We start from the raw sequence: 23,733 nt of genomic DNA, 5'->3' as shown, positions 1-23,733 counted from the left end.
TTTGTTATTGTTTTATAAAGATGAAGGTTAAATAAATTCAAATTATTAAATAGCACTCTCGGCAACGGCCATATCACGCTGAAAAACCGGTTAAGCAGCGTGGAGTACTGACTGCTCGACGCTGCTTAATTATGGTGATCGGACGAGAACCGGTGTTTTCAGGGTGATATGGCCGTTGCCGAGAGTGCTAGTTAATAATTCGAATTTAAATTAAGTGATATAAATTAACCTTCATCATTTTAAAACAATAACATAAAGAAAATATGTTTGCTTTTTTCATATCTATTGGAATTTAAAAGAGGAAGAAAAGTTAAAAAGCCAACGGCACGCAGTGTTCCTAAGTGGTCTCCCTCCCAAGTACTGACTGCGCTCGACGCTGTTTATCTTCGGTGATCGGACGAGAACCTTTGTTTTCAGCGTGATATGGCCGTTGCCGAGAGTGCTAGTTAATAATTCGAATTTAAATTAAGTGAGACAAATTAACCTTCATCTTTTTAAAACAATAACAAAAGAAAATATGTTTGCTTTTTTCATATCTATTGGAATTTAAAAGAGGAAAAAAATTGAAAAAGCCAACGGCGCGCAGTGTTCCTAAGTGGTCTCCCTCCCAAGTACTGACTGCGCTCGACGCTGCTTAACTTCGGTGATCGGACGAGAACCGGTGTTTTCAGCGTGATATGGCCGTTGCCCAAAGTGCTAGTTATAATCAGAATTTAAATTAAGTGAGACAAATTAACCTTCATCGTTTTAAAACAATAACAAAAGAAAATATGTTTGCTTTATTCATATCTATTGGAATTTAAAAGACGAAGAAAAGTGAAAAACCCAACGGCACGCAGTGTTCCTAATCGGTCTCTCTCCCAAGTACTGACTGCGCTCGACGCTGCTTAACTTCGGTGATCGGACGAGAACCTTTGTTTTCAGCGTGATATGGCCGTTGCCGAGAGTGCTATTTAATAATTTGAATTTAATTAACCTTCATTTTTATAAAACAATAACAAAAAGAAGATATGTTTGTTTTTTTCATATCTGGTGGAATTTAAAAGAGGAAATAAAAGTGACAAAGCCAACGGCACGCAGTGTTTTCAAGTACTGACTGCGCTCGACGCTGCTTAACTTCGGTGATCGGACGAAAACGGGTGTTTTCAGCGTGATATGGCCGTTGCCGAGAGTGCTATTTAATAATTTGAATTTAATAAACATTCATCTTTATAAAACAATAACAAAAAGAAGATATGTTTGCTTTTTTCATATCTGGTGGAATTTAAAAGAGGAAACAAAAGTGACAAAGCCAACGGCACGCAGTGTTCCCAAGTACTGACTGCGTTCGACGCTGCTTAACTTCGGTGATCGGGCGAGAACCGGTGTTTTCAGCGTGATATGGCTGTTGCCGAGAGTGCTAGTTAATAATTCGAATTTAAATTAAGTGAGATAAATTAACCTTCATCTTTTTAAAACAATAGCAAAAGAAAATATGTTTGCTTTTTTCATATCTATTGGAATTTAAAAGAGGAAGAAAAGTGAAAAAGCCAACGGCACGCAGTGTTCCTAAGTTGTCTCCCTCCCAAGTACTTACTGCGCTCGACGCTGCTTAACTTCGGTGATCGGACGAGAACCCCTGTTTTCAGCGTGATATGGCCGTTGCCGAGAGTGCTATTTAATAATTTGAATTTAATTAACCTTCATTTTTATAAAACAATAACAAAAAGAAGATATGTTTGCTTTTTTCAAATCTATTGGAATTTAAATGACGAATAAAAGTGAAAAACCCAACGGCACGCAGTGTTCCTAATTGGTCTCCCTCCAAAGTACTGACAGCGCTCGACGCTGCTTAACTTCGGTGATCGGACGAGAACGGGTGTTTTCAGCGTGATATGGCCGTTGCCGAGATTGGTAGTTAATAATTCGAATTTAAAATAAGTGAAACCAATTAACCTTCATCTTTTTAAAACAATAACAAAAGAAAATATGTTTGCTTTTTTCAAATCTATTGGAATTTAAAAGACGAATAAAAGTGAAAAACCCAACGGCACGCAGTGTTCCTAATTGGTCTCCCTCCAAAGTACTGACAGCGCTCGACGCTGCTTAACATCGGTGATCGGACGAGAAAGGGTGTTTTCAGCGTGATATGGCCGTTGCCGAGAGTGCTATTTAATAATTTGAATTTAATTAACATTCATCTTTATAAAACAATAACAAAAAGAAGATATGTTTGCTTTTTTCATATCTGGTGGAATTTAAAAGAGAAAACAAAAGTGACAAAGCCAACGGCACGCAGTGTTCCCAAGTACTGACTGCGCTCGACGCTGTTTATCTTCGGTGATCGGACGAGAACCTTTGTTTTCAGCGTGATATGGCCGTTGCCGAGAGTGCTAGTTAATAATTCGAATTTAAATTAAGTGACACAAATTAACCATCTTTTTAAAACAATAACATAAAAAGCCAAAGTTTTTCCACAATACCTGACGACCATTTAATTTTTGGGCTTCCGTGGCTCAATGGTTAGCGCATTCGGCTGTTAACCAATAGGTTGGTGGTTCGAGCCCACCCGGGAGCGGTGTTGTGAGGTTCTCAGATGTGACGTAAAAAGTCAAAGTTTTTCCACAATACCTGACGACAATTTCATTTCTGAGCTTCCGTGGCGCAATGGTTAGCGCGTTCGGCTGTTAACCGAAAGGTTGGTGGTTCGAGCCCACCCGGGAGCGGTGTTGTGAAGTCTCAAATGTAACGTAAAAAGCCAAAGTTTTTCCACAATACCGGACGACCATTTAATTTTTGGGCTTCCGTGGCTCAATGGTTAGCGCGTTCTTCTTTTAAATTCCACCAGATATGAAAAAAGCAAACATATTTTCTTTTTGTTATTGTTTTATAAAGATGAAGGTTAATTAAGGTTTGTAAAGTCATGCTTTACAAAAGATATTAAACTATATCCATGTATTTGCAAAACTTTATTTAAATTTTAATATATATTATTTTTTTTGTGGTTATTCTCTTTTAATGTTCTTTATCTAATTTTGTTGTCCAATTGTCGTTAATCTTAAGAAATTTAAGGAGGGCAATAAGTCGCTTGAAGACTTGGTCCCTCCTCATGAGGTTTTGTACTAAACTATGCCAAATAAACTTTGAAACTTTGAAACTTTAAATTCAAATTATTAACTATCACTCTCGACAACGGCCATATCACGCTGAAAACACCGGTTCTCGTCCGATCACCGAAGTTAAGCAGCGTCGAGCGCAGTCAGTACTTGGGAGGGAGACGACTTAGGAACACTGCGTGCCGTTGGCTTTTTCCTTTTTGATTCCTCTTATAAATTCCACCAGATATGAAAAAAGCAAACATATCTTCTTTTTTTATTGATTTATAAACATGAAGGTTAATTAAATTGAAAATTATTAACTAGCACTCTCGTCAACGCCCATATGACGCTGAAAACACCGGTTCTCGTCCGATCACCGAAGTTTAGCAGCGTCGAGCGCAGTCAGTACTTGAAAACACTGCGTGACGTTGGCTTATTCACTTTTATTTCCTCTTTGAAATTCCACCAGATATGAAAAAAGCAAACATATCTTCTTTTTGATATTGTTTTATAATGATGAAGGTTAATTAAATTCAAATGATTAACTATGACTCTCGGCAACGGCCATATCACGCTGAGAACACCGGTTCTCGTCCGATCACCGAAGTTAAGCAGCGTCGAGCGCAGTCAGTACTTGGGTAGGAGACCACTTAGGAACACTGCGTGCCGTTGGCTTTTTTCACTTTTTTTTCCTCTTTTAAATTCCAATAGATATGAAAAAAGCAAACATATTTTCTTTTTGTTTTTGTTTTAAAAAGATGAAGGTTAATTTGTCTCACTTAATTTAAATTCGAATTATTAACCAGCACTCTCGGCAACGGCCACATCACGCTGAAATCACCGGTTTTCGTCCGATCACCGAAGTTAAGCAGCGTCGAGCGCATACAGTACTTGGGAATACTGCGTGCCGCTGGCTTTTTCACTTTTGTTTTTTTTCCACAATACCTGATGACCATTTAATTTTTGGGCTTCCGTGGCGCAATGGTTAGCGCGTTCGGCTGTTAACCGAAAGGTTGGTGGTTCGAGCCTACCCGGGAGCGGTGTTGTGAAATCTCACGTGTAACGTAAAAATCCAAAGTTTTTCAACAATGCCTGACGAACATTTAATCTTTGGGCTATTGTTGCGCAATGGTTAACGCCGTCGGCTGTTAAACGAAAGGTTGGTGGTTCGAGCCCATCCGGGAGCGGTGTTGTGAGGTCTTAGATGTAACGTAAAAAGTCAAAGTTTTTCCACAATACCTGACGACAATTTCATTTCTGAGCTTCCTTGGCTCCATGATTAGCGTGTTCGGATGTTAACCAAAAGGTTGGTGGTTCGAGCCCACCCGGGAGCGGTGTTGTGAAGTCTCAAATGTAACGTAAAAAGCCAAAGTTTTTCCACAATACCTGACGACCATTTCATTTCTGAGCTTCCGTGGCGCAATGGTTAGCGCGTTCGGCTGTTAACCGAAAGGTTGGTGGTTCGAGCCCATCCGGGAGCGGTGTTGTGCGGTCTTAGATGTAACGTAAAATTCAGAGTTTTTTAAAAATAACTGACGAACATTTAATTTTTGGGCTTCCGTGGCGCAATGGTTAGAGCGTTCAGCTGTTATTCAAAAGGTTTGTGGTTCGAGCCCATCCGGGAGCGGTTTTGTGAAGTCTCAAATGTGACGTAAAAAGTCAAAGTTTTTCCACAATACCTGACGACCATTTCATTTCTGAGCTTCATTGGCTCAATGGTTAGCGCGTTCTTCTGTTAACCAATAGGTTGGTGGTTCGAGCCCACCCGGGAGCGGTGTTGTGGGATCTCAAACGTAATGTAAAATGCCTAAGTTTTTCCACAATACCTGACGACCATTTAATTTTTGGGCTTCCGTGGCGCAATGGTTAGCGCGTTCGGCTGTTAACTGAAAGGTTGGTGGTTCGAGACCATCCGGGAGCGGTGTTGTGAGGTCTCAGATGTGACGTAAAAAGTCAAAGTTTTTCACAATACCTGACTACCATTTCATTTCTGAGCTTCCGTGGCGCAATGGTTAGCGCGTTCGGCTTTTAACCGAAAGGTTGGTGGTTCGAGCCCATCCGGGAGCGGTGTTGTAAAATCTCACGTGTACCGTAAAAATCCAAAGTTTTTCCACAATACCTGACGAACATTTAATCTTTGGGCTTCCGTTGCGCAATGGTTAACGCCGTCGGCTGTTAACCGAAAGGTTGGTGGTTCGAGCCCATCCGGGAGCGGTGTTGTGAGGTCTTAGATGTAACGTAAAATTCACAGTTTTTTAAAAATAACTGACGAACATTTAATTTTTGGGCTTCCGTGGCGCAATGGTTAGAGCGTTCAGCTGTTATTCAAAAGGTTTGTGGTTCGAGCCCATCCGGGAGCGGTGTTGTGAAGTCTCAAATGTGACGTAAAAAGTCAAAGTTTTTCCACAATACCTGACGACCATTTCATTTCTGAGCTTCCTTGGCTCAATGGTTAGCGCGTTCTTCTGTTAACCAATACGTTGGTGGTTCGAGCCCACCCGGGAGCGGTGTTGTGGGATCTCAAACGTAATGTAAAATGCCAAAGTTTTTCCACAATACCTGACGACCATTTAATTTTTGGGCTTCCGTGGCGCAATGGTTAGCGCGTTCGGCTGTTAACTGAAAGGTTGGTGGTTCGAGACCATCCGGGAGCGGTGTTGTGAGGTCTCAGATGTGACGTAAAAAGTCAAAGTTTTTCCACAATACCTGACGACCATTTAATTTTTGAGCTTCCGTGGCGCAATGGTTAGCGCGTTCGGCTGTTAACCGAAAGGTTGGTGGTTCGAGCCCATCCGGGAGCGGTGTTGTGAGGTCTCAGATGTGACGTAAAAAGTCAAAGTTTTTCCACAATACCTGACGACCATTTCATTTCTGAGCTTCCGTGGCGCAATGGTTTGCGCGTTCGGCTGTTAACCGAAAGGTTGGTGGTTCGAGCCCACCCGGGAGCGGTGTTGTAAAATCTCACGTGTAACGTAAAAATCCAAAGTTTTTCCACAATACCTGACGAACATTTAATCTTTGGGCTTCCGTTGCGCAATGGTTAACGCCGTCGGCTGTTAACCGAAAGGTTGGTGGTTCGAGCCCATCCGGGAGCGGTGTTGTGAGGTCTTAGATGTAACGTAAAATTCACAGTTTTTTAAAAATAACTGACGAACATTTAATTTTTGGGCTTCCGTGGCGCAATGGTTAGAGCGTTCAGCTGTTATTCAAAAGGTTTGTGGTTCGAGCCCATCCGGGAGCGGTGTTGTGAAGTCTCAAATGTGACGTAAAAAGTCAAAGTTTTTCCACAATACCTAACGACCATTTCATTTCTGAGCTTCCTTGGCTCAATGGTTAGCGCGTTCTTCTGTTAACCAATAGGTTGGTGGATCGAGCCCACCCGGGAGCGGTGTTGTGGGATCTCAAACGTAATGTAAAATGCCAAAGTTTTTCCACAATACCTGACGACCATTTAATTTTTGGGCTTCCGTGGCGCAATGGTTAGCGCGTTCGGCTGTTAACTGAAAGGTTGGTGGTTCGAGACCATCCGGGAGCGGTGTTGTGAGGTCTCAGATGTGACGTAAAAAGTCAAAGTTTTTCCACAATACCTGACGACCATTTAATTTTTGAGCTTCCGTGGCGCAATGGTTAGCGCGTTCGGCTGTTAACCGAAAGGTTGGTGGTTCGAGCCCATCCGGGAGCGGTGTTGTGAGGTCTCAGATGGGACGTAAAAAGTCAAAGTTTTTCCACAATACCTGACGACCATTTCATTTCTGAGCTTCCGTGGCGCAATGGTTTGCGCGTTCGGCTGTTAACCGAAAGGCTGGTGGTTCGAGCCCACCCGGGAGCGGTGTTGTAAAATCTCACCTGTAACGTAAAAATCCAAAGTTTTTCCACAATACCTGACGAACATTTAATCTTTGGGCTTCCGTTGCGCAATGGTTAACGCCGTCGGCTGTTAACCGAAAGGTTGGTGGTTCGAGCCCATCCGGGAGCGGTGTTGTGAGGTCTTAGATGTAACGTAAAATTCACAGTTTTTTAAAAATAACTGACGAACATTTAATTTTTGGGCTTCCGTGGCGCAATGGTTAGAGCGTTCAGCTGTTATTCAAAAGGTTTGTGGTTCGAGCCCATCCGGGAGCGGTGTTGTGAAGTCTCAAATGTGACGTAAAAAGTCAAAGTTTTTCCACAATACCTGACGACCATTTCATTTCTGAGCTTCCTTGGCTCAATGGTTAGCGCGTTCTTCTGTTAACCAATAGGTTGGTGGTTCGAGCCCACCCGGGAGCGGTGTTGTGGGATCTCAAACGTAATGTAAAATGCCTAAGTTTTTCCACAATACCTGACGACCATTTAATTTTTGGGCTTCCGTGGCGCAATGGTTAGCGCGTTCGGCTGTTAACTGAAAGGTTGGTGGTTCGAGACCATCCGGGAGCGGTGTTGTGAGGTCTCAGATGTGACGTAAAAAGTCAAAGTTTTTTCACAATACCTGACTACCATTTCATTTCTGAGCTTCCGTGGCGCAATGGTTAGCGCGTTCGGCTGTTAACCGAAAGGTTGGTGGTTCGAGCCCATCCGGGAGCGGTGTTGTAAAATCTCACGTGTACCGTAAAAATCCAAAGTTTTTCCACAATACCTGACGAACATTTAATCTTTGGGCTTCCGTTGCGCAATGGTTAACGCCGTCGGCTGTTAACCGAAAGGTTGGTGGTTCGAGCCCATCCGGGAGCGGTGTTGTGAGGTCTTAGATGTAACGTAAAATTCACAGTTTTTTAAAAATAACTGACGAACATTTAATTTTTGGGCTTCCGTGGCGCAATGGTTAGAGCGTTCAGCTGTTATTCAAAAGGTTTGTGGTTCGAGCCCATCCGGGAGCGGTGTTGTGAAGTCTCAAATGTGACGTAAAAAGTCAAAGTTTTTCCACAATACCTGACGACAATTTCATTTCTGAGCTTCCTTGGCTCAATGGTTAGCGCGTTCTTCTGTAAACCAATAGGTTGGTGGTTCGAGCCCACCCGGGAGCGGTGTTGTGGGATCTCAAACGTAATGTAAAATGCCAAAGTTTTTCCACAATACCTGACGACCATTTAATTTTTGGGCTTCCGTGGCGCAATGGTTAGCGCGTTCGGCTGTTAACTGAAAGGTTGGTGGTTCGAGACCATCCGGGAGCGGTGTTGTGAGGTCTCAGATGTGACGTAAAAAGTCAAAGTTTTTCCACAATACCTGACGACCATTTAATTTTTGAGCTTCCGTGGCGCAATGGTTAGCGCGTTCGACTGTTAACCGAAAGGTTGGTGGTTCGAGCCCATCCGGGAGCGGTGTTGTGAGGTCTCAGATGTGACGTAAAAAGTCAAAGTTTTTCCACAATACCTGACGACCATTTCATTTCTGAGCTTCCGTGGCGCAATGGTTTGCGCGTTCGGCTGTTAACCGAAAGGTTGGTGGTTCGAGCCCACCCGGGAGCGGTGTTGTAAAATCTCACGTGTAACGTAAAAATCCAAAGTTTTTCCACAATACCTGACGAACATTTAATCTTTGGGCTTCCGTTGCGCAATGGTTAACGCCGTCGGCTGTTAACCGAAAGGTTGGTGGTTCGAGCCCATCCGGGAGCGGTGTTGTGAGGTCTTAGATGTAACGTAAAATTCACAGTTTTTTAAAAATAACTGACGAACATTTAATTTTTGGGCTTCCGTGGCGCAATGGTTAGAGCGTTCAGCTGTTATTCAAAAGGTTTGTGGTTCGAGCCCATCCGGGAGCGGTGTTGTGAAGTCTCAAATGTGACGTAAAAAGTCAAAGTTTTTCCACAATACCTGACGACCATTTCATTTCTGAGCTTCCTTGTTTCAATGGTTAGCGCGTTCTTCTGTTAACCAATAGGTTGGTGGTTCGAGCCCACCCGGGAGCGGTGTTGTGGGATCTCAAACGTAATGTAAAATGCCAAAGTTTTTCCACAATACCTGACGACCATTTAATTTTTGGGCTTCCGTAGCGCAATGGTTAGCGCGTTCGGCTGTTAACTGAAAGGTTGGTGGTTCGAGACCATCCGGGAGCGGTGTTGTGAGGTCTCAGATGTGACGTAAAAAGTCAAAGTTTTTCCACAATACCTGACGACCATTTAATTTTTGAGCTTCCGTGGCGCAATGGTTAGCGCGTTCGGCTGTTAACCGAAAGGTTGGTGGTTCGAGCCCATCCGGGAGCGGTGTTGTGAGGTCTCAGATGTGACGTAAAAAGTCAAGTTTTTTGCACAATACCTGACGACCATTTCATTTCTGAGCTTCCGTGGCGCAATGGTTTGCGCGTTCGGCTGTTAACCGAAAGGTTGGTGGTTCGAGCCCACCCGGGAGCGGTGTTGTAAAATCTCACGTGTAACGTAAAAATCCAAAGTTTTTCCACAATACCTGACGAACATTTAATCTTTGGGCTTCCGTTGCGCAATGGTTAACGCCGTCGGCTGTTAACCGAAAGGTTGGTGGTTCGAGCCCATCCGGGAGCGGTGTTGTGAGGTCTTAGATGTAACGTAAAATTCAGAGTTTTTTAAAAATAACTGACGAACATTTAATTTTTGGGCTTCCGTGGCGCAATGGTTAGAGCGTTCAGCTGTTATTCAAAAGGTTTGTGGTTCGAGCCCATCCGGGAGCGGTGTTGTGAAGTCTCAAATGTGACGTAAAAAGTCAAAGTTTTTCCACAATACCTGACGACCATTTCATTTCTGAGCTTCCTTGGCTCAATGGTTAGCGCGTTCTTCTGTTAACCAATAGGTTGGTGGTTCGAGCCCACCCGGGAGCGGTGTTGTGGGATCTCAAACGTAATGTAAAATGCCAAAGTTTTTCCACAATACCTGACGACCATTTAATTTTTGGGCTTCCGTGGCGCAATGGTTAGCGCGTTCGGCTGTTAACTGAAAGGTTGGTGGTTCGAGACCATCCGGGAGCGGTGTTGTGAGGTCTCAGATGTGACGTAAAAAGTCAAAGTTTTTCTACAATACCTGACGACCATATAATTTTTGAGCTTCCGTGGCGCAATGGTTAGCGCGTTCGGCTGTTAACCGAAAGGTTGGTGGTTCGAGCCCATCCGGGAGCGGTGTTGTGAGGTCTCAGATGTGACGTAAAAAGTCAAAGTTTTTCCACAATAACTGACGACCATTTAATTTTTGAGCTTCCGTGGCGCAATGGTTAGCGCGTTCGGCTGTTAACCGAAAGGTTGGTGGTTCGACCCCATCCGGGAGCGGTGTTGTGGTATCTCAAATGTAACGTAAAAAGCCAAAGTTTTTCCACAATACCTGACGACCATTTAATTTTTGAGCTTCCGTGGCGCAATGGTTAGCGCGTTCGGCTGTTAACCGAAAGGTTGGTGGTTCGAGCCCATCCGGGAGCGGTGTTGTGAAGTCTCAAATGTGACGTAAAAAGTCAAAGTTTTTCCACAATACCTGACGACCATTTCATTTCTGAGCTTCCTTGGCTCAATGGTTAGCGCGTTCTTCTGTTAACCAATAGGTTGGTGGTTCGAGCCCACCCGGGAGCGGTGTTGTGGGATCTCAAACGTAATGTAAAATGCCAAAGTTTTTCCACAATACCTGATGACCATATAATTTTTGGGCTTCCGTGGCGCACTGGTTAGCGCGCTCAGCTGTTATCCAAAAGGCTGGTGGTTCGAGCCCACCCGGGAGCGGTGATGTGGTGTCTCAGATATAACGTAAAAAGTCAGAGTTTTTCCACAATACCTGACGAACATTTAATTTTTGGGCTTCCGTGGCGCAATGGTTAGCGCGTTCAGCTGTTAACCGAAAGGTTGGTGGTTCGAGCCCACCCGGGAGCTGTGTTGTAAGATCTCAAATGTAACGTAAAAACCCAAAGTTTTTCCACAGTACCTGACGACCATTTAATTTTTGGGCTTCCGTGGCGCAATGGTTAGCGCGTTCGGCTGTTAACCGAAAAATTGGTGGTTCGAGCCCATCCGGGAGCGGTGTTGTGAGGTCTCTGATGTGACGTAAAATGTCAAAACTTTTCCACAATACGTGACAACCATTTAATTTCTGAGCTTCCGTGGCTCAATAGTTAGCGCGTTCGGCTGTTAACCAATAGGTTTGTGGTTCGAGCCCACCAGGGAGCGGTGTTGTGGTATCTCAAATGTAACGTAAAAAGCCAAAGTTTTTCCACAATACCTGACGACCATATAATTTTTGGGCTTCCGTGGCGCACTGGTTAGCGCGCTCAGCTGTTATTCAAAAGGCTTGTGGTTCGAGCCCACCCGGGAGCGGTGTTGTGAGGTCTCTAGTGTAACGTAAAAAGTCAGAGTTTTTCCACAATACCTGACGAACATTTAGTTTCTGAGCTTCCGTGGCTCCATAGTTAGCGCGTTCGGATGTTAACCAAAAGGTTGGTGGTTCCAGCCCACCCGGGAGCGGTGTTGTGAAGTCTCAAATGTAACGTAAAAAACCAAAGTTTTTCCACAATACCTAACGACCATTTAATTTTTGGGCTTCCGTGACGCAAGGGTTAGCGCGTTCGGCTGTTAACCGAAAGGCTGGTGGTTCGAGCCCAAATACATTAAACTAAATTCTGGAGGCTCGTAACTCTGGTTCTACCAGAGATACGGGGATGTAAATAATGTGACCTTGACACAAATGTTCGGATAATTATAAAAAAAACTTCGCGGTTTCGAACCTGTCGCCTTCCGAGAGTGAGGCGGATGCGATAACCGCTACACTAAAGATATGTTATTATTTTTAATCGAAAGAACAGGGTCAAGTAATTAAGTAATACGTGAACAAACAAACCCCTCCATAGAAAATACATTAGACTATTCTTTGCAGGCTCGTAACTCTGTTTCTACTGGAGATACGGGGATGTCCTTTGAGTATGTTATAGTCCAATTTGTCCCCCATCTAACCATACTAAAAACATTGAGCTACGACAAACAGCAGTCGAGTAATTAAGCTAATCGTAAACAAACAAACCCCTCCATAGGAAATGCATTAGACTATACTTTGCAGGCCCATAACTCTGTGTCTACTAGAGATACGGGGATGTCCTTAGGATATGTTGTAGTCCAAATTGTCCCCCATCTAACCTTACTAAAAACTTTGGGCTACGACAAACAGGGGCCGAGTACTTAAGCAAAACGTAACGAAACAACCCCCTCCATAGGAAATGCATTAGACTATACTTTGCAGGCTCGTAAATCTGTTTCTACTGGAGATACGGGGATGTCCTTTGAGTATGTTATAGTCCAATATGTCTCCCATCTAACCATACTAAAAATATTGAGCTACGACCAACAGGGGCCGAGTCATTAAGCTAAACGTAAACAAACAACCCGTCCATAGGAAATGCAGTAGACTATATTTTGCAGGCCCATAACTCTGTGTCTACTAGAGATACGGGGATGTCCTTAGGATATGTTATAGTCCTAATTGTCCCCCATCTAATTATACTAAAAACATTGAGCTTCGACAAACATTGGCCGAGATATTAAGCAAAATGTTCGTCAACTTTGGTATCGTCTCACTTATTTTTATTATGTTACTTATGATTTTTGCACTAAACTTTGGAGGCTCATAACTCTTGTTCTACAAGAGATACTGGGATCTCCTTTGGATATGTTATAGTACTCTTTGCTCCCCATACAAGGATTCTTTAAACTTGAGGCTACCTCAATATCGTCGTCAACTTATTTTTTGTCTCACTTATTGTTAGAAGGTTACTTTTGATTTTTGAAAATAAACTTTGCAGGCTCGTAACTCTGGTTCTACCAGAGATACGGGGATGTAAATAATGTGACCTTGACACAAATGTTCGGATAATTATAAAGGTCTTTGCATGTTCCAAGCAAAAAAAAAACTTCGCGGTTTCGAACCTGTGGCCTTCCGAGAGTGAGGCGGATGCGATAACCGCTACACTAAAGATATGTTATTATTTTTAATCGAAAGAACAGGGTCAAGTAATTAAGCAATACGTGAACAAACAAACCCCTCCATAGAAAATGCATTAGACTATACTTTGCAGGCTCGTAACTCTGTTTCTACTGGAGATACGGGGATGTCCTTTGAGTATGTTATAGTCCAATTTGTCCCCCATCTAACCATACTAAAAACATTGAGCTACGACAAACAGCAGTCGAGTAATTAAGCTAATCGTAAACAAACAAACCCCTCCATAGGTAATGCATTAGACTATACTTTGCAGGCCCATAACTCTGTGTCTACTAGAGATACGGGGATGTCCTTAGGATATGTTATAGTCCAAATTGTCCCCCATCTAACCATACTAAAAACTTTGGGCTACGACAAACAGGGGCCGAGTACTTAAGCAAAACGTAACGAAACACACCCCCTGCATAGGAAATGCATTAGACTATAGTTTGCAGGCTCGTAACTCTGTTTCTATTGGAGATACGGGGATGTCCTTTGAGTTTGTCGTAGCTCAATGTTTTTAGTATGGTTAGATGGGGGACAATTTGGACTATAACATATCCTAAGGACATCCCCGTATCTCTAGTAGACACAGAGTTATGGGCCTGCAAAATATAGTCTACTGCATTTCCTATGGACGGGTTGTTTGTTTACGTTTAGCTTAATTACTCGGCTCCTGTTGGTCGTAGCTCAATGTTTTTAGAATGGTTAGATGGGGGACAAATTGGACTATAACATATTCAAAGGACATCACCGTATCTCCAGTAGAAACAGAGTTACGAGCCTGCAAAGTATAGTCTAATGCATTTTCTATGGAGGGGTTTGTTTGTTCACGTATTGCTTAATTACTTGACCCTGTTCTTTCGATTAAAAATAATAACATATCTTTAGTGTAGCGGTTATCGCATCCGCCTCACTCTCGGAAGGCCACAGGTTCGAAACCGCGAAGTTTTTTATTTGCTTGGAACATGCAAAGACCTTTATAATTATCCGAACATTTGTGTCAAGGTCACATTATTTACATCCCCGTATCTCTGGTAGAACCAGAGTTACGAGCCTGCAAAGTTTATTTTCAAAAATCAAAAGTAACCTTCTAACAATAAGTGAGACAAAAAATAAGTTGACGACGATATTGAGGTAGCCTCAAGTTTAAAGTATCCTTGTATGGGGAGCAAAGAGTACTATAACATATCCAAAGGAGATTCCAGTATCTCTTGTAGAACAAGAGTTATGAGCCTCCAAAGTTTAGTGCAAAAATCATAAGTAACATAATAAAAATAAGTGAGACGATACCAAAGTTGACGAACATTTTGCTTAATATCTCGGCCAATGTTTGTCGTAGCTCAATGTTTTTAGTATGGCGACCACTTAGGAACACTGCGTGCCGTTAGCTTTTTCACTTTTTTTTCCTCTTTTAAATTCCAATAGATATTAAAAAAGCAATCATATTTTCTTTTTTTTATTGTTTTAAAAAGATGAAGGTTAATTTGTCTCACTTAATTTAAATTCGAATTATTATCTAGCACTCTCGGCAACGGCCATATCACGCTGAGAACAACGGTTCTCGTCCGATCGCCGACGTTAGCAGCGTCGAGCGCAGTCAGTACTTGGAAATACTGCGTGCCGTTGGCTTTTTCACTTTTGTTTCCTCTTTTAAATTCCACCCGATATGACAAAAGCAAACATATCTTCTTTTTGTTATTGTTTTATAAAGATGAAAGTTAATTAAATTAAAATTATTAACCAGCACTCTCGGCAACGGCCATATCACGCTGAATACAGCGGTTCTCGTCCGATAACCGATGTTAAGCAGCGTCGAGCGCAGTCACAACTTGGGAGGGAGACCACTTAGGAACACTGCGTTCCGTTGGGTTTTTCACTTTTTTTCCTCTTTTAAATTTTAATAGATATGAAAAAAGCAAACATGTTTTTTTTTGTTATTGTTTTAAAATTATGAAGGTTAATTTGTCTCACTTAATTTAAATACGAATTATTAACTAGCACTCTCGGCAACGGCCATATCACGCTGAAAACACCGGTTCTCGTGCGATCACCGAAGTTAAGCAGCGTCGAACGCATACAGTACTTGGGAATACTGCGTGCCGTTGGCTTTTTCACTTTTGTTTCCTCTTTCAAATTCCACCAGATATGAAAAAAAGCAAACATATCTTCTTTCTGTTATTGTTTTATAAAGATGAAAGTTAATTTAAATCAAATTATTAACTAGAACTATCGGCAACGGCCATAACACGCTGAATACACCGGTTCTCGTACGATAACCGAAGTTAAGCAGCGTCGTGCGCAGTCAGTATTTGGGAGGGCGACCACTTAGGAACACTGCGTGCCGTTAGCTTTTTCACTTTTTTTTTCCTCTTTTAAATTCCAATAGATATGAAAAAAGCAAACATATTTTCTTTTTGTTATTGTTTTAAAAAGATGAAGGTTAATTTGTCTCACTTAATTTAAATTCGAATTATTATCTAGCACTCTCGGCAACGGCCATATCACGCTGAGAACAACGGTTCTCGTCCGATCGCCGACGTTAGCAGCGTCGAGCGCAGTCAGTACTTGGGAATACTGCGTGCCGTTGGCTTTTTCACTTTTGTTTCCTCTTTTAAATTCCACCCGATATGACAAAAGCAAACATATCTTCTTTTTGTTATTGTTTTATAAAGATGAAAGTTAATTAAATTAAAATTATTAACCAGCACTCTCGGCAACGGCCATATCACGCTGAATACAGCGGTTCTCGTCCGATAACCGATGTTAAGCAGCGTCGAGCGCAGTCACTACTTGGGAGGGAGACCACTTAGGAACACTGCGTGCCGTTGGCTTTTTCACTTTTTTTTTCCTCTTTTAAATTTTAATAGATATGAAAAAAGCAAACATGTTTTCATTTTGTTATTGTTTTAAAATGATGAAGGTTAATTTGTCTCACTTAATTTAAATTCGAATTATTAACTAGCACTCTCGGCAACGACCATATCACGCTGAATACAGGGGTTCTCGTCCGATCACCGAAGTTAAGCAGCGTCGAGCGCAGTCAGTACTTGGGAGGGAGACCACTTAGGAACACTGCGTGCCGTTGGCTTATTCACTTTTTTTCCTCTTTTAAATTTTAATAGATATGAAAAAAGCAAACATGTTTTTTTGTTATTGTTTTAAAATGATGAAGGTTAATTTGTCTCACTTAATTTAAATTCGAATTATTAACTAGCACTCTCGGCAACGGCCATATCACGCTGAAAACACCGGTTCTCGTCCGATCACCGAAGTTAAGCAGCGTCGAGCGCATACAGTACTTGGGAATACTGCGTGCCGTTGGCTTTTTCACTTTTATTTCCTCTTTCAAATTCCACCAGATATGAAAAAAGCAAACATATCTTCTTTTTGTTATTGTTTTATAAAGATGAAAGTTAATTTAATTCAAATTATTAACTAGCACTCTCGGCAACGGCCATATCACGCTGAGAACACCGGTTCTCGTCCGATCGCCGACGTTAGCAGCGTCGAGCGCAGTCAGTACTTGGGAATACTGCGTGCCGTTGGCTTTTTCACTTTTGTTTCCTCTTTTAAATTCCACCCGATATGAAAAAAGCAAACATATTTTCTTTTTGTTAATGTTTTATAAAGATGAAGGTTAATTTGTCTCACTTAACTTAAATTAGAATTTTTAACTAGCACTCTCGGCAACGGCCATATCACGTTGAGAACACCGGTTCTCGTCCGATCGCCCTGGTAGCAGCGTCGAGCGCAGTCAGTACTTGGGAATACTGCGTGCCGTTGGTTTTTCACTTTTGTTTCCTCTTTTAAATTCCACCCGAATTGAAAAAAGCACACATATCTTCTTTTTGTTATTGTTATATAAAGATGAAAGTTAATTTAATTCAAATTATTAACTAGCACTATCGGCAACGGCCATAACACGCTGAATACACCGGTTCTCGTACGATAACCGAAGTTAAGCAGCGTCGAGCGCAGTCAGTACTTGGGAGGGCGACCACTTAGGAACACTGCGTGCCGTTAGCTTTTTCACTTTTTTTTCCTCTTTTAAATTCCAATAGATATGAAAAAAGCAAACATATCTTCTTTTTGTTATTGTTTTAGAAAGATGAGGGTTAATTTGTCTCACTTAATTTAAATTCGAATTTTTAACTAGCACTCTCGGCAACGGCCATATCACGCTGAGAACACCGGTTCTCGTCCGATCGCCGACGTTAGCAGCGTCGAGCGCAGTCAGTACTTGGGAATATTGCGTGCCGTTGGTTTTTCACTTTTGTTTCCTCTTTTAAATTCCACCCGATTTGAAAAAAGCACACATATCTTCATTTTGTTATTGTTTTATAAAGATGAAAGTTAATTAAATTCAAATTATTAACTAGCACTCTCGGCAACGGCCATATCACGCTGAATACACCGGTTCTCGTCCGATAACCGAAGTTAAGCAGCGTCGAGCGCAGTCACTACTTGGGAGGGAGACCACTTAGGAACACTGCGTGCCGTTGGCTTTTTTACTTTTTTTTCCTCTTTTAAATTCCAGTAGATTTGAAAAAAGCAAACTTATTTTCTTTTTGTTATTGTTTTAAAAAGATGATGGTTAATTTGTCTCACTTAATTTAAATTCGAATTATTACCTAGCACTCTCGGCAACGGCCATATCACGCTGAATACACCGGTTCTCGTCCGATAACCGAAGTTAAGCAGCGTCGAGCGCATACAGTACTTGGGAATACTGCGTGCCGTCGGCTTTTTCACTTTTGTTTCCTCTTTCAAATTCCACCAAATATGAAAAAAGCAAACATATCTTCTTTTTTTATTGTTTTATAAAGATGAAAGTTAATTTAATTCAAATTATTAACTAGCACTCTCGAGAAACGGCCATAACACGCTGAATACACCGGTTCTCGTCCGATAACCGAAGTTAAGAAGCGTCGAGCGCAGTCAGTACTTGGGATTGAGACCACTTTGAGTATTTCTTCACTATTTTCAAATATAACCACTGAAACCATTATTTTTATACCTTTTGCTTTAATTCAAGCAAATGTAACGATATTCATTAAAAAAACTGTTAAAATTAAATTTTTCAATAAGAAATCGTTGTCACGGATTTTGTATCTTGAAGAAGAAAAACATGCGATTTTTTCGGTACACTTTTGAATTCATTTCTTTCTGGAGAAATGTTTGACCGAATTCAGCTTAATTCCCTATAAAACACCCATAAAAAGTGATTTCATCTCGATTGAACATAATTAAAAATTTACCTCGATTTTTAATAACATTTTCAAAATCGGCGTTTCACGGCCAAAGAAGCATATTTTGAGTAGTTCTTCTCTATTTTCAAATATATTCATTGAATCCATTATTTTTATACTTTTTGCTTTAATTCAAGCAAATGTAACGATATTCATTCAAAAAACTGTTAAAATTCAATTTTCAATAAGAAATCGTATTCACGGATTTTGTGTCTTGAAGAAGAAAAACATGCGATTTTTTCGGTACTTTTTTGAATGCATTTTTTTCTGGAGAAATTTTTGACCAAATTCAGCTTAATTCCCTATAAAACACTCATTAAAAGTGATTTCATCTCGATTGAACAATAAATAAAAATGTACCTCGATTTTTAATAACTTTTCAAAATCGACGTAACTCGGCCAAAGAAAAACATTTTGAGTATTTCTTCACTATTTTCAAATATAACCACTGAAACCATTATTTTTGTAATTTTTGCGTTAATTCAAGCAAATGTAACGATATTCATTCAACAACCTGTTAAAATTCAATTTTAAATAAGAAATCGTTGTAACGGATTTTGTATCTTGAAGAGAAAAAACATGCGATTTTTTCGGTACACTTTTAAATGCATTTTTTTCTGGAGAAATGTTTGACCGAATTCAGCTTAATTCCCTATAAAACACTCATTAAAAGTGATTTCATCTCGATTGAACAATAATTAAAAATGTACCTCGATTTTTAATAACATTTTCAAAATCGACGTTTCACCGCCAACGAAGCATATTTTGAGTATTTCTTCACTATTTACAAATATATTCACTGAAACCATTATTTTTATACTTTTTGCTTTAATTCAAGCAAATGTAACGATATTCAACCAAAAAACTGTTAAAATTAAATTTTTCAATAAGAAATCGTTGTCACGGATTTTGTATCTTGAAGAAGAAAAACATGCGATTTTTTCGGTACTTTTTTGAATGCATTTTTTTCTGGAGAAATTTTTGACCGAATTCTGTTTAATTCCCTATAAAACACTCATTGAAAGTGATTTCATCTCGATTGAACAATAATTAAAAATTTACCTCGATTTTTAATAACATTTTCAAAATCGACATTTCACGGCCAAAGAAGCATACTTTGAGTATTTCTTCACTATTTTCAAATATGTTCACTGAAACCATTATTTTTATACTTTTTGCTTTAATTCAAGCAAATGTAACGATATTCAATCAAAAAACTGTTAAAATTAAATTTTTCAATAAGAAATCGTTGTCACGGATTTTGTATCTTGAAGAAGAAAAACATGCGATTTTTTCGGTACTTTTTTGAATGCATTTTTTTCTGGAGAAATTTTTGACCGAATTCAGCTTAATTCCCTATAAAACACTCATTAAAAGTGATTTCATCTCGATTGAACAATAAATAAAAATGTACCTCGATTTTTAATAACATTTTCAAAATCGACGTTTCACGGCCAAAGAAGCATATTTTGAGTATTTCTTCACTATTTTCAAATATAACCACTGAAACCATTATTTTTATACTTTTTGCTTTAATTCAAGCAAATGTAACGATATTCATTCAAAAAACTGTTAAAATTCAATTTTTCAATAAGAAATCGTTGTCACGGATTTTGTATCTTGAAGAAGAAAAACATGCGATTTTTTCTAAACTTTTTTGAATGCATTTTTTTCTGGAGAAATTTTTGACCCAATTCAGCTTAATTCCCTATAAAACACTCAATGAAAGTGATTTCATCTCGATTGAACAATAATTAAAAATTTACCTCGATTTTTAATAACATTTTCAAAATCGACATTTCACGGCCAAAGAAGCATACTTTGAGTATTTCTTCACTATTTTCAAATATGTTCACTGAAACCATTATTTTTATACTTTTTGCTTTAATTCAAGCAAATGTAACGATATTCAATCAAAAAACTGTTAAAATTAAATTTTTCAAAAAGAAATCGTTGTCACGGATTTTGTATCTTGAAGAAGAAAAACATGCGATTTTTTCGGTACTTTTTTGAATGCATTTTTTTCTGGAGAAATTTTTGACCGAATTCAGCTTAATTCCCTATAAAACACTCATTAAAAGTGATTTCATCTCGATTGAACAATAATTAAAAATGTACCTCGATTTTTAATAACATTTTCAAAATCGACGTTTCACCGCCAACGAAGCATATTTTGAGTATTTCTTCACTATTTACAAATATATTCACTGAAACCATTATTTTTATACTTTTTGCTTTAATTCAAGCAAATGTAACGATATTCAACCAAAAAACTGTTAAAATTAAATTTTTCAATAAGAAATCGTTGTCACGGATTTTGTATCTTGAAGAAGAAAAACATGCGATTTTTTCGGTACTTTTTTGAATGCATTTTTTTCTGGAGAAATTTTTGACCGAATTCTGTTTAATTCCCTATAAAACACTCATTGAAAGTGATTTCATCTCGATTGAACAATAATTAAAAATTTACCTCGATTTTTAATAACATTTTCAAAATCGTTGAGCCCTCCCGGGAGCGGTGTTGTGACGTCTCAGATGTAACGTAAAATGTCAGAGTTTTTCCACAATCCCTGACGAACATTTAATTTTTTGGCTTCCGTGGCGCAATGGTTAGCGCGTTCGGCTGTTAACCCATAGGGTGGTGGTTCGACCCCATCCGGGAGCGGTGTTGTGAGGTCTCAGATGTGACGTAAAAAATCAAGGTTTTTACATAATACCTGACGAGCGTTTAACTTTTGGGCTTCCGTGGCGCAATGGTTAGCGCGTTCGGCTGTTAACCAATAGGTTGGTGGTTCGAGCCCATCCGGGAGCGGTGTTGTGAGGTCTCAGATGTGACGTAAAAAGTCAAGGTTTTTACACAATACCTGACGAGCATTTAACTTTTGGGCTTCCGTGGCACAATGGTTAGCGCGTTCGGCTGTTAACCAATAGGTTGGTGGTTCGAGCCCATCCGGGAGAGGTGTTGTGAGGTCTCAGATGTGACGTAAAAAGTCAAGGTTTTTACACAATACCTGACGAGCATTTAACTTTTGGGCTTCCGTGGCGCAATGGTTAGCGCGTTCGGCTGTTAACCAATAGGTTGGTGGTTCGACCCCATCCGGGAGCGGTGTTGTGAGGTCTCAGATGTGACGTAAAAAATCAAGGTTTTTACATAATACCTGACGAGCGTTTAACTTTTGGGCTTCCGTGGCGCAATGGTTAGCGCGTTCGGCTGTTAACCAATAGGTTGGTGGTTCGAGCCCATCCGGGAGCGGTGTTGTGTGGTCTCAGATGTGACGTAAAAAGTCAAGGTTTTTACACAATACCTGACGAGCATTTAACTTTTGGGCTTCCGTGGCGCAATGGTTAGCGCGTTCGGCTGTTAACCAATAGGTTGGTGGTTCGAGCCCATCCGGGAGAGGTGTTGTGAGGTCTCAGATGTGACGTAAAAAGTCAAGGTTTTTACACAATACCTGACGAGCATTTAACTTTTGGGCTTCCGTGGCGCAATGGTTAGCGCGTTCGGCTGTTAACCAATAGGTTGGTGGTTCGAGCCCATCCGGGAGCGGTGTTGTGAGGTCTCAGATGTGACGTAAAAAGTCATGGTTTTTGCACAATACCTGACGGGCATTTAGCTTTTGTGCTTCCGTGGCGCAATGGTTAGCGCGTTCGGCTGTTAACCAATAGGTTGGTGGTTCGAGCCCATCCGGGAGCGGTGTTGTGGGATCTCAAATGTAACGTAGAAAGCCAAAGTTTTTCCACAATACGTGACGACCATTTAATTTCTGAGCTTCCGTGGCTCAATGGTTAGCGCGTTCGGCTGTTAACCAATAGGTTGGTGGTTTGAGCCCATCCGGGAGCGGTGTTGTCAGGTCTCAGAAGTGACGTAAAAAGTCAAGGTTTTTCCACAATAACTGACGAACATTTAATTTTTGGGCTTCCTTGGCGCAATGGTTAGCGCGTTCAGGTGTTAACCTAAAGGTTGGTGGTTCGAGCCCATCCGGGAGCGGTGTTGTGACGTCTCAGATGTAACGTAAAATGTCAGAGCTTTTCCACAATACCTGACGAACATTTAATTTTTGGGCTTCCTTGGCGCAATTATTAGCGCGTTCAACTGTTAATCGAAAGGCTGGTGGTTCAAGCCCACCCGGAAGAGGTGTTGTGGGGTCTCAGATATAGCGTAAAAAGTCAAAACTTATCCACAATACGTGACAACCATTTAATTTCTGAGCTTTCGTGGCTCAATGGTTAGTGCGTTCGGCTGTTAACCAATAGGTTGGTGGTTCGAGCCCACCCGGAAGCGGTGGTGTGGGATCTCAAATGTAACGTAGAAAGCCAAAGTTTTGCCACAATACCTGACGACCATTAAATTTTTGGGCTTCCTTGGCGCAATTGTTAGTGCGTTCGGCTGTTAACCGAAAGGTTGGTGGTTCGAGCCCAACCGGAAGAGGTGTTGTAGGGTCTCAGATGTAACGTAAAAAGTCATAACTTATCTACAATACCTGACAACCATTTAATTTCTGAGCTTCCGTGGCTCAAAGGTTAGCGCGTTCGGCTGTTAACCAATAGGTGTGTGGTTCGAGCCCATCCGGGAGCGGTGTTGTGACGTCTCAGATGTGACGTAAAAAGTCAAGGTTTTTTCCACAACATCTGACGACCATTTAAATTTTGGGCTTCCGTGGCGCAATGGTTAGCGCGTTCGGCTGTTAACCAATAGGTTGGTGGTTCGAGCCCATCCGGGAGCGGTGTTGTGAGGTCTCAGTTGTAACGTAAAATGTCAGAGTTTTTCCACAATACCTGACGAACATTTAATTTTTGGGCTTCCGTGGCGCAATGATTAGCGCGTTCAGCTGTTAATCGAAAGGTTGAAGGTTCGAGCCCACCCGGGAGAGGTGTTGTAGGGTCTCAGATGTAACGTAAAAAGTCATAACTTATCAACAATACCTGACAACCATTTAATTTCTGAGCTTCCGTGGCTCAAAGGTTAGCGCGTTCGGCTGTTAACCAATAGGTGTGTGGTTCGAGCCCATCCGGGAGCGGTGTTGAGACGTCTCAGATGTGACGTAAAAAGTCAAGGTTTTTTCCACAACACCTGACGACCATTTAAATTCTGAGCTTCCGTGGCTCAATGGTTAGCGAATTCGGCTGCTAACAAATAGGTTGGTCGTTCGAGCCCACCCGGGAGCGGTGTTTTGGGATCTCAAATGTAACGTTGAAAGCCAAAATTTTTCCACAATAACTGACGACCATTTAATTTTTGGGCTTCCGTGGCGCAATGGTCAGCGCGTTCAGCTGTTAACCGAAAGGTTGGTGGTTCGAGCCCATCCGGGAGCGGTGTTGTGACGTCTCAGATGTAACGTAAAATGTCAGAGTTTTTCCACAATACCTGACGAACATTTAATTTTTGGGCTTCCGTGGCGCAATTATTAGCGCGTTCAACTGTTAATCGAAAGGCTGGTGGTTCAAGCGCACCCGGAAGAGGTGTTGTGGGGTCTCAGATGTAGCGTAAAAAGTCAAAACTTATCCACAATACGTG

The 23,733-nt window shown here is 41.1% G+C and overlaps 5 non-coding genes and 12 pseudogenes across 5 annotated transcripts; 11 read left to right on the top strand and 6 right to left on the bottom strand.

Annotated features, from left to right (window-relative positions):
* Positions 1-316: 316 nt before the first annotated feature.
* Positions 317-435, bottom strand: LOC149701243 (5S ribosomal RNA; annotated as a pseudogene).
* A 135-nt stretch (positions 436-570) lies between these two features.
* On the bottom strand, positions 571-689 carry LOC149701242 (5S ribosomal RNA). Its single transcript, XR_016382146.1, has one exon. It is a non-coding gene; the product is annotated as a 5S ribosomal RNA (ribosomal RNA).
* Positions 690-823: 134 nt separating this feature from the next.
* On the bottom strand, positions 824-942 carry LOC149701241 (5S ribosomal RNA; annotated as a pseudogene).
* Positions 943-1,527: 585 nt separating this feature from the next.
* On the bottom strand, positions 1,528-1,646 carry LOC149701240 (5S ribosomal RNA; annotated as a pseudogene).
* A 121-nt stretch (positions 1,647-1,767) lies between these two features.
* On the bottom strand, positions 1,768-1,886 carry LOC149701239 (5S ribosomal RNA; annotated as a pseudogene).
* A 135-nt stretch (positions 1,887-2,021) lies between these two features.
* On the bottom strand, positions 2,022-2,140 carry LOC149701238 (5S ribosomal RNA; annotated as a pseudogene).
* A 492-nt stretch (positions 2,141-2,632) lies between these two features.
* On the top strand, positions 2,633-2,705 carry TRNAN-GUU (transfer RNA asparagine (anticodon GUU)). The gene has a single exon. It is a non-coding gene; the product is annotated as a tRNA-Asn (tRNA).
* Positions 2,706-3,167: 462 nt separating this feature from the next.
* Positions 3,168-3,286, top strand: LOC149701236 (5S ribosomal RNA). The gene has a single exon (XR_016382373.1). It is a non-coding gene; the product is annotated as a 5S ribosomal RNA (ribosomal RNA).
* Positions 3,287-3,633: 347 nt separating this feature from the next.
* On the top strand, positions 3,634-3,752 carry LOC149701235 (5S ribosomal RNA). Its single transcript, XR_016382229.1, has one exon. It is a non-coding gene; the product is annotated as a 5S ribosomal RNA (ribosomal RNA).
* A 1,319-nt stretch (positions 3,753-5,071) lies between these two features.
* Positions 5,072-5,144, top strand: TRNAK-UUU (transfer RNA lysine (anticodon UUU)). The gene has a single exon. It is a non-coding gene; the product is annotated as a tRNA-Lys (tRNA).
* A 9,830-nt stretch (positions 5,145-14,974) lies between these two features.
* LOC149701233 (5S ribosomal RNA) lies at positions 14,975-15,077 on the top strand (annotated as a pseudogene).
* Positions 15,078-15,200: 123 nt separating this feature from the next.
* LOC149701232 (5S ribosomal RNA) lies at positions 15,201-15,319 on the top strand (annotated as a pseudogene).
* Positions 15,320-15,681: 362 nt separating this feature from the next.
* LOC149701231 (5S ribosomal RNA) lies at positions 15,682-15,800 on the top strand (annotated as a pseudogene).
* A 138-nt stretch (positions 15,801-15,938) lies between these two features.
* LOC149701230 (5S ribosomal RNA) lies at positions 15,939-16,057 on the top strand (annotated as a pseudogene).
* Positions 16,058-16,190: 133 nt separating this feature from the next.
* On the top strand, positions 16,191-16,293 carry LOC149701229 (5S ribosomal RNA; annotated as a pseudogene).
* A 583-nt stretch (positions 16,294-16,876) lies between these two features.
* LOC149701228 (5S ribosomal RNA) lies at positions 16,877-16,995 on the top strand (annotated as a pseudogene).
* Positions 16,996-17,355: 360 nt separating this feature from the next.
* Positions 17,356-17,474, top strand: LOC149701227 (5S ribosomal RNA; annotated as a pseudogene).
* The last annotated feature ends 6,259 nt before the right edge of the window (positions 17,475-23,733 follow it).

The sequence above is a fragment of the Phalangium opilio genome, unplaced genomic scaffold (assembly GCF_054372755.1).
Source record: "Phalangium opilio isolate 3A_F unplaced genomic scaffold, DU_Popi_V2 ptg000019l_1, whole genome shotgun sequence".
Taxonomy (NCBI): domain Eukaryota; kingdom Metazoa; phylum Arthropoda; class Arachnida; order Opiliones; family Phalangiidae; genus Phalangium; species Phalangium opilio.
This window is presented reverse-complemented; position numbering and strand designations above follow the sequence as displayed.